General features: G+C 46.7%; 1 protein-coding gene and 1 pseudogene across 1 annotated transcript in view; both read right to left on the reverse strand.

The window, feature by feature from the left end:
- The window catches only part of LOC101995532, a 41,885-nt pseudogene extending 38,144 nt beyond the window's left edge, over positions 1–3,741 (reverse strand).
- Stx8 (syntaxin 8) overlaps positions 1–14,038 on the reverse strand; it is a 245,969-nt gene that overhangs the window by 162,716 nt on the left and 69,215 nt on the right. The gene's annotated exons all lie outside the window — the stretch shown is intronic.

A 14,038-nucleotide genomic window follows, 5' to 3' on the forward strand; every position in this document is an offset into this window, starting at 1 on the left:
AGAAGATCAGTATTCCCACTGTGGCTAAGCACCCAGAAGACCAGCATTCCCACTGTGGCTAAGCACCCAGAAGATCAGCATTCCCACTGTGGCTAAGCACCCAGAAGATCAGTATTCCCACTGTGGCTAAGCACCCAGAAGACCAGCATTCCCACTGTGGCCAAGCACCCAGAAGATCAGCATTCCCACTGTGGCTAAGCACCCCACCCCCTGAAACTGCTGAGAAAGGAACATCTTGCTCAGACAAAGACAGTAACAGTGAAACTGAAGCTGAAGAGCTGAAGTCTGAGTCTCATATGCTTATCAGCCAGGATCCAGCAAAGAAGCAAAATTCCTACCAGCTACTGATGTGGGATTCCCCTCTGTATGCTGTGAATACCATCGGTGAATAAAGAAACCGCCTTGGCCTTTTGATAGGGCAGAATTTAGATAGGCGGGGAAAACTAAACTGAATGCTGGGAAAAAACAGGCAGAGTCAGAGAGAAGCCATGGAACTGCTGCCAGAGACAGACATGCCAAAACTTTGCCAGTAAACCACTGCCACGTGGCGATACACAGATTAATGGAGATAGGTTAAATTAAAATGTAAGAGTTAGCCAATAAGAAGCTAGAGCTAATGGAACAAGCAGTAATTTAATTAATACAGTTTCTGTGTAATTATTTCGGGGCTGAGCAGCTGGGAACCAACAAGCAGCCTCCCTGCAACAAGCAACTTTTATAAGAGAAAAGTTAGTACAGAAAATTGTTAACCAGGTACAAAGGGTTTAAAAAAAGGAACCCCCACATACCCGAGGTGCAGTACAGGTGTGAGGAACGAAACAAAGGTTTGGGGTGAGAATGAAGAGCCTGAGTGAGATCTCCAGCACCCACACAAATGCTGGGTAGGTGTGGCATCCTGCCTGCAATCTAAAGACAGAGACAGGGAGTTCCCAGTAGTAAGCTGGCCAGCTAGACTAGCTGGGTTGGTGAGCTCTGGGTCTCAATCAAGAGTCCTACCTTCATACACAACCTAGAGACTAGATAAGTAGATGTTGAGGAAAACACCTAATCTCAACTTGTAGCCTCCACATGCACACATTTGCTTAAAAAGGCTTAAAAAGCGAGGCAGTGGTGGTGCACACCTTTAATCCCAGCACTTAGGTGTAGACAGGCAGATCTCTGTGAGTTCAAGGCCAGCCTCATCTATGGAGAAAGTTCCAAGACAGGCTCCAAAGCTACAGAGAAACCCTGTCTGGGAAAAAAAAGTACATTATATATTTTTCAGCATAAACACAGCTCCTGAAAATATACTAAGTTTTTCGACAGATTCAGGCAATGACCCCAATCCCAAACACAAGCTGATGTGCAGGATGCCGAGTGGGTGCCCTGCACAGGACACTTTCTGTAGCTGGGCTAGGGAGGGCTGTGTATCAGCATCACACAGAGCTTTTGCCAAGGACATCTGCTCCCTCCATCTAGTACCATTCCTAGATCTGGCAGGGGTGTCCTAGGAAATTATTAATACATTGTTCCTTTGGGAGGTAGAGAGAGAAACCAAGTCAGAGTCGAGAAGACCGACTTGTGCTGTCTGGAAGAGGGAGTCACTGAAAGCCTAGAGGGCTGAGCTCTCAACACTCAAGTGCAAGGAGAGAGCATGAATCTAAGGAGTCCCCACTGTGAGCGAACCTGAGGGAGACACATGGCAGTGGCTGTTTCTAGAGCACTGGTTCTCAGCCTTCCTAATGCTGGACCCTTCAATACAGTTCCTCATGTTATGGTGACCCCCAACCTATACAATTATTTTTGTAGCAACATAACACAGTAATTTTGCTACTATTATGAATCACAATGTAAATATCTGTGTTTTCCGATGACCTTAGGCAACTCCTGTGAAAGGGTCATTTGACACTCCCAAAGGGCTCGCAACCCAGAGGTTGAGAACTCCTGTTTTGTAGAGACAGCACAAAAAGGTCACTGGCTCAACCATGTGGAGAGCTTTAAGTACAAAGCCTTTACGTAAAGAACCCTGATGCTGAGAGGGAGCCCCAGTGGGAGCCAATGAAGACAAACCAACACCATAGCTTAGCAAGTCTAAAATTAAATAGCATGGTTTGGTCAAGTTCCCCCCAAGTTCTGTGTATGAAAGTCCTATTCCCCAAGGTGGCAGGAAGGAGAGGTGGGAAATGCTGAGGAGATGGAGCCTATGAGAACTTGAAGACAACAGAGTTATACCTTTGGGAGGAGTTGGGGGGCCCTGGTTACTTTCCTCTCACTTTCTCATCGCTCCCTAACTCATCAAGCAAGAGGTTCACTCACTCTGCCATATGCTTGTGCCATGAAATACATTCTCACCCAAAGCAACAACATGCAGTTATAGTTTTTTGTTTTGTTTTTTTGGGGGGGGGGGATTGAGACAGAGTTTCTCTGTAGCTTTGGAGCCTGTCCTGGAATAGCTCTTATAGACCAGACTGGCCTCGAACTCACAAAAATCTGCCTGCCTCTGCCCCTCCACCAAGTGCTGGGATTAAAGGCGTGCACCACCACCGCCTGGCTGTTTTGTTCTTAAAAGACTTCTTTAGAAGCCTCATAATATCAAAGTGTACTGGGGGTTCAAATTATGATCTTTAATACTGCCATCCAATTAGATTTTTAAAAAGACAGCTGTGACTCAAGAGAAATGTTTAAAGCACATCCACATTATATATCAACCATAAGGTCCAACCGCTAGACCCCCGATCTTAGCTCCCAGCCTCCTACTGAGGCGGCTCAGTGACTGACTGCTGAACGGCTGTAGGTGTAAAAGAGCACAAGAAGGAATGGACAGGGATTACGAAATCATGGCATGCTCTCTTGTCTCCAGTTCCCACTAAGCCACACTTAAACACTGAGGTTCCTGGAGGGCTGCATGTGCTGAAAAGTCTCAAGTGCATATCCTAAATGAGGAGTGTCAGAAGTGGGCATGTTATAAATGTCCAAAACAAGCCCAGGAGCAGCCCCGGCCGGGCCTGGCTACTGAACATGAAGTGCCCTGTGACGACAAGTGTCCCTCTTAAACACACACCTTCCGTCATGCCTTCAAGTCTTAGGTTTTAATGTATTCTCCACCATGAAGCTACTTAGAATCATCCTTTCCCCCTGAGACATCCATCTTTTTCCCTCCTTTCTTACCCCAAACACTTCCTTGGTTATAGGGTGAGGATTCCAACTTGAGTTTGGAGAGGGGGCTGCTCAGACCAGAGAAATGTCAGGCATGTCATTTCCAGCATGACTTCTACAGCTTCGGTGTTATAACTAAACAGAAAGAACAAAGATACTGAACTATTAATCATGCCGCCTGCTGCCCACTGGGAGGCACTGGAAATGGCAGCACAGTGCTGGCTCCTGGCCTCAAGTGCACAATGCTGCTGTGCAACTCACAGACACTCCCCTTCCTGAACATATGGAGAGACCTCAGCAAAGAATTTGCCTCAGTGAACCCTGACTAGCCAATCAAAACCAGAAGGTTCCAAGTTCAGTGACTAATATCAGGAACAAACTGTGCGTGGTGAAAAGGAGATTTTGTGTGCAGGGGAAATTTATACCCTGAGATCAGCCATGTCACAGGTGTGTGGATCACCTGGAGACGCTGAACTTTGAAAAGGCCACTTCAAACATTTCTTCCAGCACCACGCCTGTCATCACCGAGTCTGAGAACCCAACAGTGCCTCTCCGTATCTGAGACCCCCAGGACTGACAGGGGCAGCCTCCACACCGAGTCTGCATCTTCGCGAGTGAATTTACTTTAATGCTCTCAGCCCATAAGGTAGGGATTATCATCCCCGTTCTATGGGAGGGGACCAAAGCCGGGAAAGATGAAGTCTGTTGCTCTCAGTCAGGCCCCTCTGACTCCGGAGCCTTGCCCTTGACCACCGCACATCTGGCATTCTTTCCCCTCGCTTATTCCCTAGTACTCACGGAAAGGTAAAAAATAGAAAACTGGTGGAGGAACCATTCTAACACAAACAGGCCTGGCTGTTCAAGACGACCTAGGAAACACAGGGCCTCTATTTCCACAGGGTGACCTGAACTCATTAGTTACCTTGGAAGATAAAGTGTGGAACTTTCAGCATTCGTAAGCTGGAATCTGAACTTTAAAATGCCCCCTAATCCAAAGCTTTCTAAGGGCTGGCTTTTTTTAAGTGGAAAACTCCACCCTTGACCTCATGTCAAACAAAACATAGGTGCGGGCCAGTGCCAAGGCTCACTGGGTAAAGGTGCTTGCCACCAAACTTGAGTTTAGTCTCCAGGACTCATAAGGTGCAAGCACAGCATCACTGATTGTAACATGAGGAGCCTGCTTGGGCAGGGAGCTGGGCAGGTCACAGCCCACCGCTCCATCTACAACTGATTCCTGAATTGTTCTCTAACCACCACATGCATACTGTGGCATGTGCATGATCACACACATCCACATTATACATACACACATTAATAAATAAATACAGTTCTCTGCTCCACACCCCTCGCATTCCAGAGACAGCCCTGAGACACAATGATGGTTGGAGGGAACTGATTGGGCCATACTGAGCACCTGGTAACCAGGGCTGCCTTTAACTCTGGCAGAGTAGATACTGTTGCCATTTATGATCATTCATTGACCTCAACTGCATGGTCTACATGTTCCAGTATGATTCTACCCATGGCAAGTTCCATAGCACAGCTAAGACTAAGAAAGGGAAACTTGTCATCAACAGGAAGGTGTTCTCCATCTGCCAGGAACAAGATCCTGCCAACACCAAACGGGTAATGCTGGTGCTGAGAAGGCAAGGATTTACTTGAAGGGTGCCCCCAAAAGGGTTATCATTTCTGTTCCTTCTGCTGATACTCCCATGATGTGTGTGAATCATACATAAGACATGACAACTCACTCAAGATAGCCAGCCCAACAACTGCTTAGGACCCTTGGTCAAGGTCATCCATGGTAGCTTTGGCATTGTGAAAGGATTAATGATCACAGTTCATGACACTACTGCCATCCAGAAGACTGTGGATGCCCCTCTATGAATCTGTGCCATGATAGGCATGGGGCTGCCCAGAATACCATCCCTGCATCCACTGGCACTGCCAAAGCTGTGTGTGGGCAAGGTCATCCCAGATCTGAATGGAGGGCTCACTGGCATGGCCTTCCATATTCCTACCCCCAGTGTGTTGGTCATGAATCTGACATGCCACTGGGAGAAAGCTACCAAGTACTATGACAGCAAGAAAGTGGCAAAGCAGGCATTGGAGGGCCCACTAAAGGGCATCCTGGGCTATACTGAGGATAGGTTGTCTCCTGTGACTTCAACAGTGGCACCCACTCTTCCACCTTTGATGCTGGGGCTGGCATTGCTCTCAGTGACAAGTCTGTAAAGGTCATTTCCTGGTCTGACAATGAATACAGCTACAGCAGCAGGATGGATGCTCCATGGCCTCCATGGTCTCCAAGGAGTAAGAAGCCTTGGACCACCCACCCTAGCAAGAACACAGAGCAGGAGAAGTTATGAGCTGCTAAGAGTTCTGCCCCAACTCAGCTGCCAACACTGAGCATCTCCCCTCACAGTTTCCACCCCACACTCCCAAGGAGAGGAGCTTGTGGAGCCCTATTCTCTTGAATACCATTAATAAAGTTCACTGTACCCACAAAAAATCCTATACATATAAAAAAATAAAAACTTAAAAACAAACAAAAATACTGCACAAAATTACTTTCAGGATATACACACAGGTATACAGAAAATTCAAGTGAGTTCTGAGTTTAGACTTAGTTTGCAGTCCCAAGATATTTCATTATGTAATGTCAATACTCCAAACTTAAGAAAGAAAAAGGAATATTCAGCATATACTTTCAAGACAAAGGGCTTTTGGGCTCTGGAGACGATAATAGAATTTGAATATCAGGATGAACAGCAGCATGGAGGGACACCTGCTAGCCCTTCAGATGCTTTGTAAGACTGTGAGGACATGGTCAGCTTTATCCACAGAAGTATAAATGGTATTAAAACCCCACACTGCCACCAGACAGCAGCATGGCCCAATGGCTTAACCAAACATGGAACAGACAGTATCATGACACCATGAAGGGAACACGGATCAAGCACTTGCTCTGCGCATGCACCACACTGAGCTTCACCTTATTTACTCCTCAACAACACCCCCCGCCCCCGAGATGGGAACCACTCTTTTTCCCACCCCGCTTTCCCCTTGGGGCTGAGAGAAGTAAATGGGGAGACCAAGCAGGACGACTGAACAAACGCGTCCGCAGCTGTGCTGCTGACAGAGGACACAAGAGGACCTCTGTCCCATAACAACAGAAATGGAAACCAAGATGCGAAGGGAACGCATTCTCAGCCAAAACCTTCGATGGGGGGTTTTGCTGCTGATGCTTGCTTGCTTTCTTGTTTTCTCTCAAGAATCAGGGAGGAGAGAGAACAGAGATTAGTCTGCCCCATCAAAATCAAAAACATGCTTTTCCATGCAGGGCTGTGGGGAGGGCCTAGGGCCCACGCCTTTCAGAAAATAGCATTTTAAATAGAAGCCTCTCGTCGTGCTTTCGGGTTTTGCTCATGTGAGACACAGCTCACTGGGAGATACCATGGTGTCCTCCTGTACCTGACAGACTGCTTCAGTCCTTATGTCAAAACTAGGAGGCTAAGGATGGGCGCATTCCATATGCTGTCGACAGAGAAGAAAGAGGGGGACTTAACCGTTACATCGCATGAACCCGGTGCCCTGCTGCATCCCATTCCTGCCTTTTGTTCTCTACAACCTACATGCCAAGTGTCTTTAGAGCCCAACCCACGAGAAGGAGGAACAGGTTCAGCCCGAGTTGGTGCACAGTGGTATTACAATCACGTAAAAGCATACCGGGGGCTGGAGAGATGGCTCAGAGGTAAGAGCACTGGCTGCTCTTCTAGAGGTCCTGAGTTCAATTCCCAGCAACCACATGGTGGCTCACAGCCATCTACATTGAGATCTTGTGTCCTCTCTGGCGTGCGGGCATACATTGAGGCAGGATGTTGTGTACATAATAAATAAATAAATCTTAAAAAAAAAAAAGCATACCGGGGAGCATCTGGGGACACAAGTTCGGGAGCCTGGTTAGTGCTTTCAGTCATTGAGCGGGGTAAGCACTGTCCTGCCAGCATGATGGTGCATCACGACTTCCCGGAGGATCCAACACATTCCATTCCACGCAAGTCTAAACCCACACCAGCCTGTCTGTCCCCACCACCATCACCACCACTCCCCCCCACCATGGGAGATATCTCATGCCTGTCAGCTTTTGCACAGAAGCCCGAGGTCCACAACCTCAGGTTACATGCATGTAAATGATGTAAGATGAAAATGACTGGATGGCCTCTTCAATATCCATCCCAAACCATGCCTTCAATGTTGGACTGTCTGTGGGCCCGCCCAAACGTCTCCTCCCAACACAAAACAACTCACTTCTTCCTATACCCTTTATCCATTTCCAGCAAGCGTAAGCATTATTTTTGAAACAAAGCAAAACAAAAATGGCGACCCTTAGGCTCTTTGCTTGAACAGATGACAAGAGCAGTAAAATGAGAAGAATGATCCTTCACCCGACTTCCACCCCTGAGTTGGCCATATTGGAATGAGTTAAGTTGCATGAAACAGAGTCAGGACTGAGGCCAAAAGCAAAGTTGAGGATTGTTTCTCGTGTCTCAAATGATCTTATCCAAAAGACCTGCCCTAAGATTGTATTCAAAGGCACACATCAAACCTGGTTAGACACAAGCACTGTATGACCAGTTTTTGACTCTTAAGTACATAATAAACATTTTAAATTGTTTACATATTTCAAACTTAAAAAAGATCGACAGAACTATTCACTGGTGATGTCAACTTCGGTTTCCAAATTACTGTCTGAAATGGCTAAACAAGACAGAATGTCGTTGTCACTGCACCCACAATATCTCCTCTAGGATTTCACTCTCTGGCGGGGCAGACAGAAAATGAATACCGTCATGGCTGGCCCCAGAGCAAACTGTGAAGACTGAGTTGCCTCCCAGCTCAGCTCCCGTAAGATCCCAAGCAGCATTGGTCCCTGTTTCCCTGTCTCTCCCAGCTTCAGCACTTGGCTCCAATCAGATCACCTCTGTCCTGTGGCTTTGCTTTTCATTACCAGCATTCTACGATCCTACCCGCCACCTCATACACTCAGTGAGTTCCTTCAGAACCACATTTTCTGAGGCCGGTACAGAGACACCAAGTCCAACTGAAAGTCATCATTTCCATAATGGACTGTTCATCTTTTCATCTGAGACAGTGATGATCGTAACAGGCCAGAATCCACCTTCTGAAGAACACAGGTCTGCCTCTCTCATGAACATGCGTCCTTACGTCTACAGTTTCCCTCACTGAACATGTCAGTACGGCACACGTGGAACAGGCCTGCATAGAATGTGTGTTCTTCTAAGGCTGGTCTTAGCAAGTATCCTGGACTTGGATGTGGGGAAAGTCACTGCGAACTGATTGAATGTGGCTCATGGTGCCTGGGCTGCATAACAACACAGCTTATGCTGACCACTGGCTTTCCTATGTGATGGGTGCCTTGAGTAATGCCTGTGCACTCATCTCTATCGAGATGGCCTGATCAGCAGCGTTTCACACATGCTGTCCCAACTTATTCGGGGAATTAAGAGCATCCTGTGTGACTTTACTGGTTCAACGTCCTTAGAAGGCTGCCCCTGGGTGCCCTTGGACTTTACTCGTGAGCCTGGCCCTTGGTTGATTCTGTACCCACTTGATTCCTATTGTTTGCAGTGGTAAACATGGAATTAGTGAGCACGGAACAGATGTTCCTAAGAGAAACATGCAATTTCTAGGTTTGTATTTCATACAGATCAGAATACTTTGTCCCAAAAGGAACTCACTACAGTGATTCCATTTTAGTTATATTTCAAAAGAAAAACCAAGGTTAAGAAATGTTTGGTGACTTGCCTGAGGCTGGCTCACTAAGAAAAGCCAAGGTTAGGCCTGATATCTGTGGGTTATTTATGCCATTACTGTCACTGATACCTTACAAGAAACAAATTAAAGGAGTAGGGTTGAATTTGGCTCTCAGTTTGAGGACCGGGCCACCATGGTGGCAGCAGGCAGCAAGAGCTTAATGGCACTGGTCACACTGTACTCACAGCCAGAAGAGAGTGGGAAACGACACTGTACCCATAGTCACAAGAGAGTGGTGAACGACACTGTACCCACAGTCAGAAGAGAGTGGTAAACACAGTGTTCAGCTCCCTTTCTCCTTTTATCTAGGACTCCAGCCTGAAGAATAGCGTCACCCATATTTAAATCTTCCACCTAAAGCAACTTGATGTGAAAACTCCCAAACATGCCCAGAGATATCTTTTAGATTCTAGATTCTAGATCCTGCTAAGTTGACAATTACTGCTAGTCACAACAAAACCTTGCAACAGGACCCAGGGCCAGAACCTCCATCCTTCTGGCATCTTTGCAGGAAAGAGGAAACGGAAAGGCAGTGCGTCACCTTGTCTGACCTTAGAACATGCTCACGGAATGATTCAAATTCTATCACCTTACAGTCACTCAAGAATTGCAAAAGTACCACCTGTACAAACACGGGCTTACAGATCCATTTTAGTGAGCAGCAGACCTTGGGGAAGGCCTGCAGGTCAGCTCCAGGCCTCTCTTCTACAGAGGCACAGAGGAAGGAAACTCTGTGCAGAGTGGCAGGCGCGAGTTTCCAGGGTGAGGTGACGTCAGGTGAGGTGGTATAGAGCCTCCACATTGTGCTGTGTGGGAGTGTGTGCTTCAGTTCAGTGGCTATAGCTGGGGCACTATGGTGCCCTCCTCCCTCCTAGAGGTCAACTAGAACTGTGGGGAAGCCCAAGGGAAAGGAAGCCTGATGAGTCACCTCCCCCGGCTGTCCTGAGGCTTGAGCATAAATGTCCTTTTCTTTGACTAACATGTCATAAGCTTTTCTTCTGAAAAACGCTGGTCCCACCAGTTACATGGCAAACTGTGTGCAATGCCAGGGTCAAAACCAACATATGGGCCGAGAAAGAAATGAAGAAGGTATTGGTCTGGCAAAGGCAAAGAAGTTCTTGTGGCTCAAAGAGGACCAATCCTTGCTCATCATCAGAACTAAAGCAGCAGCAAAGGCTCGTGAGGAGCACCATGCCTATTTCTGCATACTCAACAGACCCACAGACACCGGCTCTGGGCTGTGCTGCTAAAAAAAAAAAAAAATAGATGAAACATTTATCTTTATTCCTGGTTCTGGGCAAGAGCTTTGGAAACCCTGGAATTTCCTCATAAGACTGGTTTTTTTTTGTTATCTGTGAGAAGTGCTTTTAGATTTATGCTAACAAGGTAAATCCTGGTAGGGCCTTTAAATAACGAGGAGAAGACTAGCCCTATGGATGATTAGAGCATTGAAAGCTGCAGGCCCAATTTCACTTCCAACAGTGAGGAAGGAGACTGGAGCCTGAGGCCTGCACCATGGCCAGTGGTCACTCAGGTAATGAAACCTCCACAAAAATCCACCAACAAGGTCAAGGCAGCTTCTAGGTCAGGGAACAGAAGGATGTATTGTGAACATGGCACATGTGGGTAGGGCACGGACGCTCTGCATCACCTCACCCTGATACATGAATGTGCCATGAGCACGGCACATGTGGGAAGCACAGAGTGAGTACCACTCACCCTGACACTTGCCCCATACATTACTCTAGTTGGCTGTTCCTGAGCAGCAACTGCTACGATGAAACTCTAATCGTAAGTACGGTACTTCCCAGAGTTCTGTAAATGCTCTCATAAAGTACCCAATTCAGGAGTCAGGAGAATGCATAGCCAACCAGATGGAAGTGCCTGGGGATACCCAGGACTTACAGCTGTATCTAGGGTGGGACTGAGTGGCACTGGGCTGGACTGAGCCTGCAGACCTGTGGAGCATCAGAAACTGCTGGATGCCCAGCTGGAGTCAGACAAGTGTTAGGACGATGGATTATCTATCTTGTTCCTCTTCACTCCCCGTCTACTAACTCTCCTCTTCCTATAGACAAAGACTGCTCACCCTCAAGTGCCTAAAACCATGACTACAAAGAACAGAATTACCTTTCTCCATCTCCCCAATTTTACTATTTTAGGGAAATTCGGTGGTGAAGACATCAGGTGATAAGCTGGTCTGCCACGCACAGAAGCCTTAGAAAACAACTTCCACAGACACGATGTGAAACATTTCTTCTATTGAAGCCTCTGGAGCACCAGCTGTCTGGGTAGAATAACTTATATCGCTACTGTTACTTCAGGAAAAACCATGACTTTTAGTTCTAAACAGTAGAGTTCAGCGTGCTTGTTGCCTCCTTCCTTCCAGAGAGCACGGTCACACAATTTTTTTAGCCTGAAAGTGACTCCATGGTGGCAGTGAAAACACAAGGTAGGGCTATCAATGAACAAGTCATTTGGAAGACTCGCTCGCTTAAAGACGAGACTGGACTGTATTGACAAACCACAATGGGGGAGAAGCTCCAACTTGAAATACACACAGCTACAGAGAGAAGCTCTTTCTTCCCCAACAGAGAGTTCTGGAGAGCCGCCAAGCTTGGAGTCAATGGCTACTGGCAGCCACAGAATGTTCTACAAAGAAAGTGGCTGTACGGCAGGAATCAGGGCTCTGAGCAGAGATCTGTCTATGGAGCAGCTGGGCCCGACTACCCTGAGCCCTGCCCTGTGTGGGCTGCAGCCTCCAGGCTTCACTCCCAGCTGGAGCTCTTGGCCAGCTCTCTCTGGAGAGGAAGGGCTGCTGTGGAAGGAAGGCCCATGGGAGCTAGTGTCTAGGCGAGGAAATGAGTCAGAGACCCGGGGATAACTACAGGGTAAAAAGAGGTCAATGAAGAAGTCACGTCACCCTGGGGTAAAGTTCTGCCATTTCACCCCAGGTTAAAGTTCTAACTTCACTACTTATGTGGTGAGGGTTGCAGCAAAGGTCCCGAATCTGCTTGTGCCCTCTTTTTACTTAACCCGATGGGAAGCCTGCCTACAGTACAATCTATCTACTTGTAGATTCATGGCAAGTTATCCTAGGCAAGAAAGAAGCCTCCTGGGTAAATCAATCTACTACCGCATTAAGAAGCCCGTCCCAGCTGTCTATACACATCAACGTGGTCCTCTGCTCATAAACATAAAGTGTCAATAGAAAATTTGTAGATCTGCAAGGAAAATCACAGAGACAGGGACTGTAATTACTACAAACTGCATGCCTAAAACAACCTTCATTTTCCTACAAGTCCAGAGACTATAAGAGAGCTGCTTTCTAAGGCCCTTCCTGGTGGGTCCTCCTCATGCCTTCCCATGGCCTCCCCTCCATACGTGTCTTCTAATTTCTTCCCTTACAAAGGGCATTGGTCATACTGAACTAGGGCCCATCCAAATGACCTCATTTTAACTTAATCACTTCTTTAAAAAGCCTCTCTCCAGGGGCTGGAGAGATGGCTCAGCGGTTAAGAGCATTGCCTGCTCTTCCAAAGGTCCTGAGTTCAATTCCCGGCAACCACATGGTGGCTCACAACCATCTGTAATGAGGTCTGGTGCCCTCTTCTGGTCTGCAGGCATACAGGCAGACAGAACACTGTATACATAATGAGTAAATAAATAAATATTAAAAAAAAAAGCCTCTCTCCAAATTTTCTACAGTCACATTTTTGGGGGTAGGCTATTAGAACACCAAAATATGAATGGGATATATATGTCATGGGCATAATTCAGGCCATAACAACATGAAAGAAAAATGCCCTTCAATGGAAGAATGGATGAAGAAAGTATAGAATGTATACATATTAGAGTACTACTCAGCAGTAAAAAACAAGGAATTCTTGAAGTTTGCGTACAAATGGATGGAAATAGAAAACACTATCCTGAGTGAGGTAAGCCAGACCCAAAAAGAGGAACATGGGATGTACTCACTCATATTTGGTTTCTAGCCATAAATAAAGGACAGTGAGCTTATAATTCGCGATCTTAGAGAAGCTAAATTAGAAGGTGAATCCAAAGACAAACATATAGGCATCCTCCTGAATATTAACCTTCATCAGGCGATGAAAGGAGACAGAGACCCACATTGAAGCACCGGACAGAAATCTCAAGGTCCAAATCAGGAGCAGAAGGAGGGGGAGCACGAGCAAGGAACTCAGGACCGCGAGGGGTACACCCACACACTGAGACAATGGGGATGATCTTTCGGGAATTCACCAAGACCAGCTAGCCTGGGTCTGAAAAAGCATGGGATAAAACCGGACTTACATAGTGGACAATGAGGACTACTGAGAACTCAAGAACAATGGCAATGGGTTTTTGATCCTACTGCACATACTGGCTTTGGGGGAGCCTAGGCAGTTTGGATGCTCAACTTACTAAACCTGGATGGAGGTGGGCGGTCCTTGGACTTCCCACAGGTCAGGGAACCCTGATTGCTCTTAGAGCTGATGAGGGAGAGGGACTTGATCGGGGGAGGGGGAGGGAAATGGGAGGCGGTGGCGGGGAGGAGGCAGAAATTCTTAATAAATAAATAAATTAAAAAAAAAAAGAAAAAGTCTGAGATAAACAACCTAAACCTTGCCAAGAAAAAGTAGAAATGATACAAGGCGGAAAAAAAAGTTAAGGTTAGTACCATTTAAAAGTCTTCAAAGGAAGACCTCACAACTGGAAAAACACACCAGTGGAAAAAAGCAACCATGAACATTAAAGCTTTCTTAACAGTTAAAACTATAGCACTCCTCAACACAGACACACAAGCAGACACAGAGACACAACTCAGACACAGACACACAGATACACACTCAGACACAGACGAGACATACACATACACTTAGAAACAAACACACAGATACACACTCAAACACAGGCACAGAGGCACACTCAGACACACACTCACAGACACACAGGCAGACTCAGTCACACACTCATACACAGACACATATACACACAGAGACACATTCAGACAGATGCAGACACACACACACTCAGACACACACACAGGCACACTCAGACTCAG

The sequence above is a fragment of the Microtus ochrogaster genome, chromosome 7 (genome assembly GCF_000317375.1).
Source record: "Microtus ochrogaster isolate Prairie Vole_2 chromosome 7, MicOch1.0, whole genome shotgun sequence".
Lineage (NCBI taxonomy): Eukaryota > Metazoa > Chordata > Mammalia > Rodentia > Cricetidae > Microtus > Microtus ochrogaster.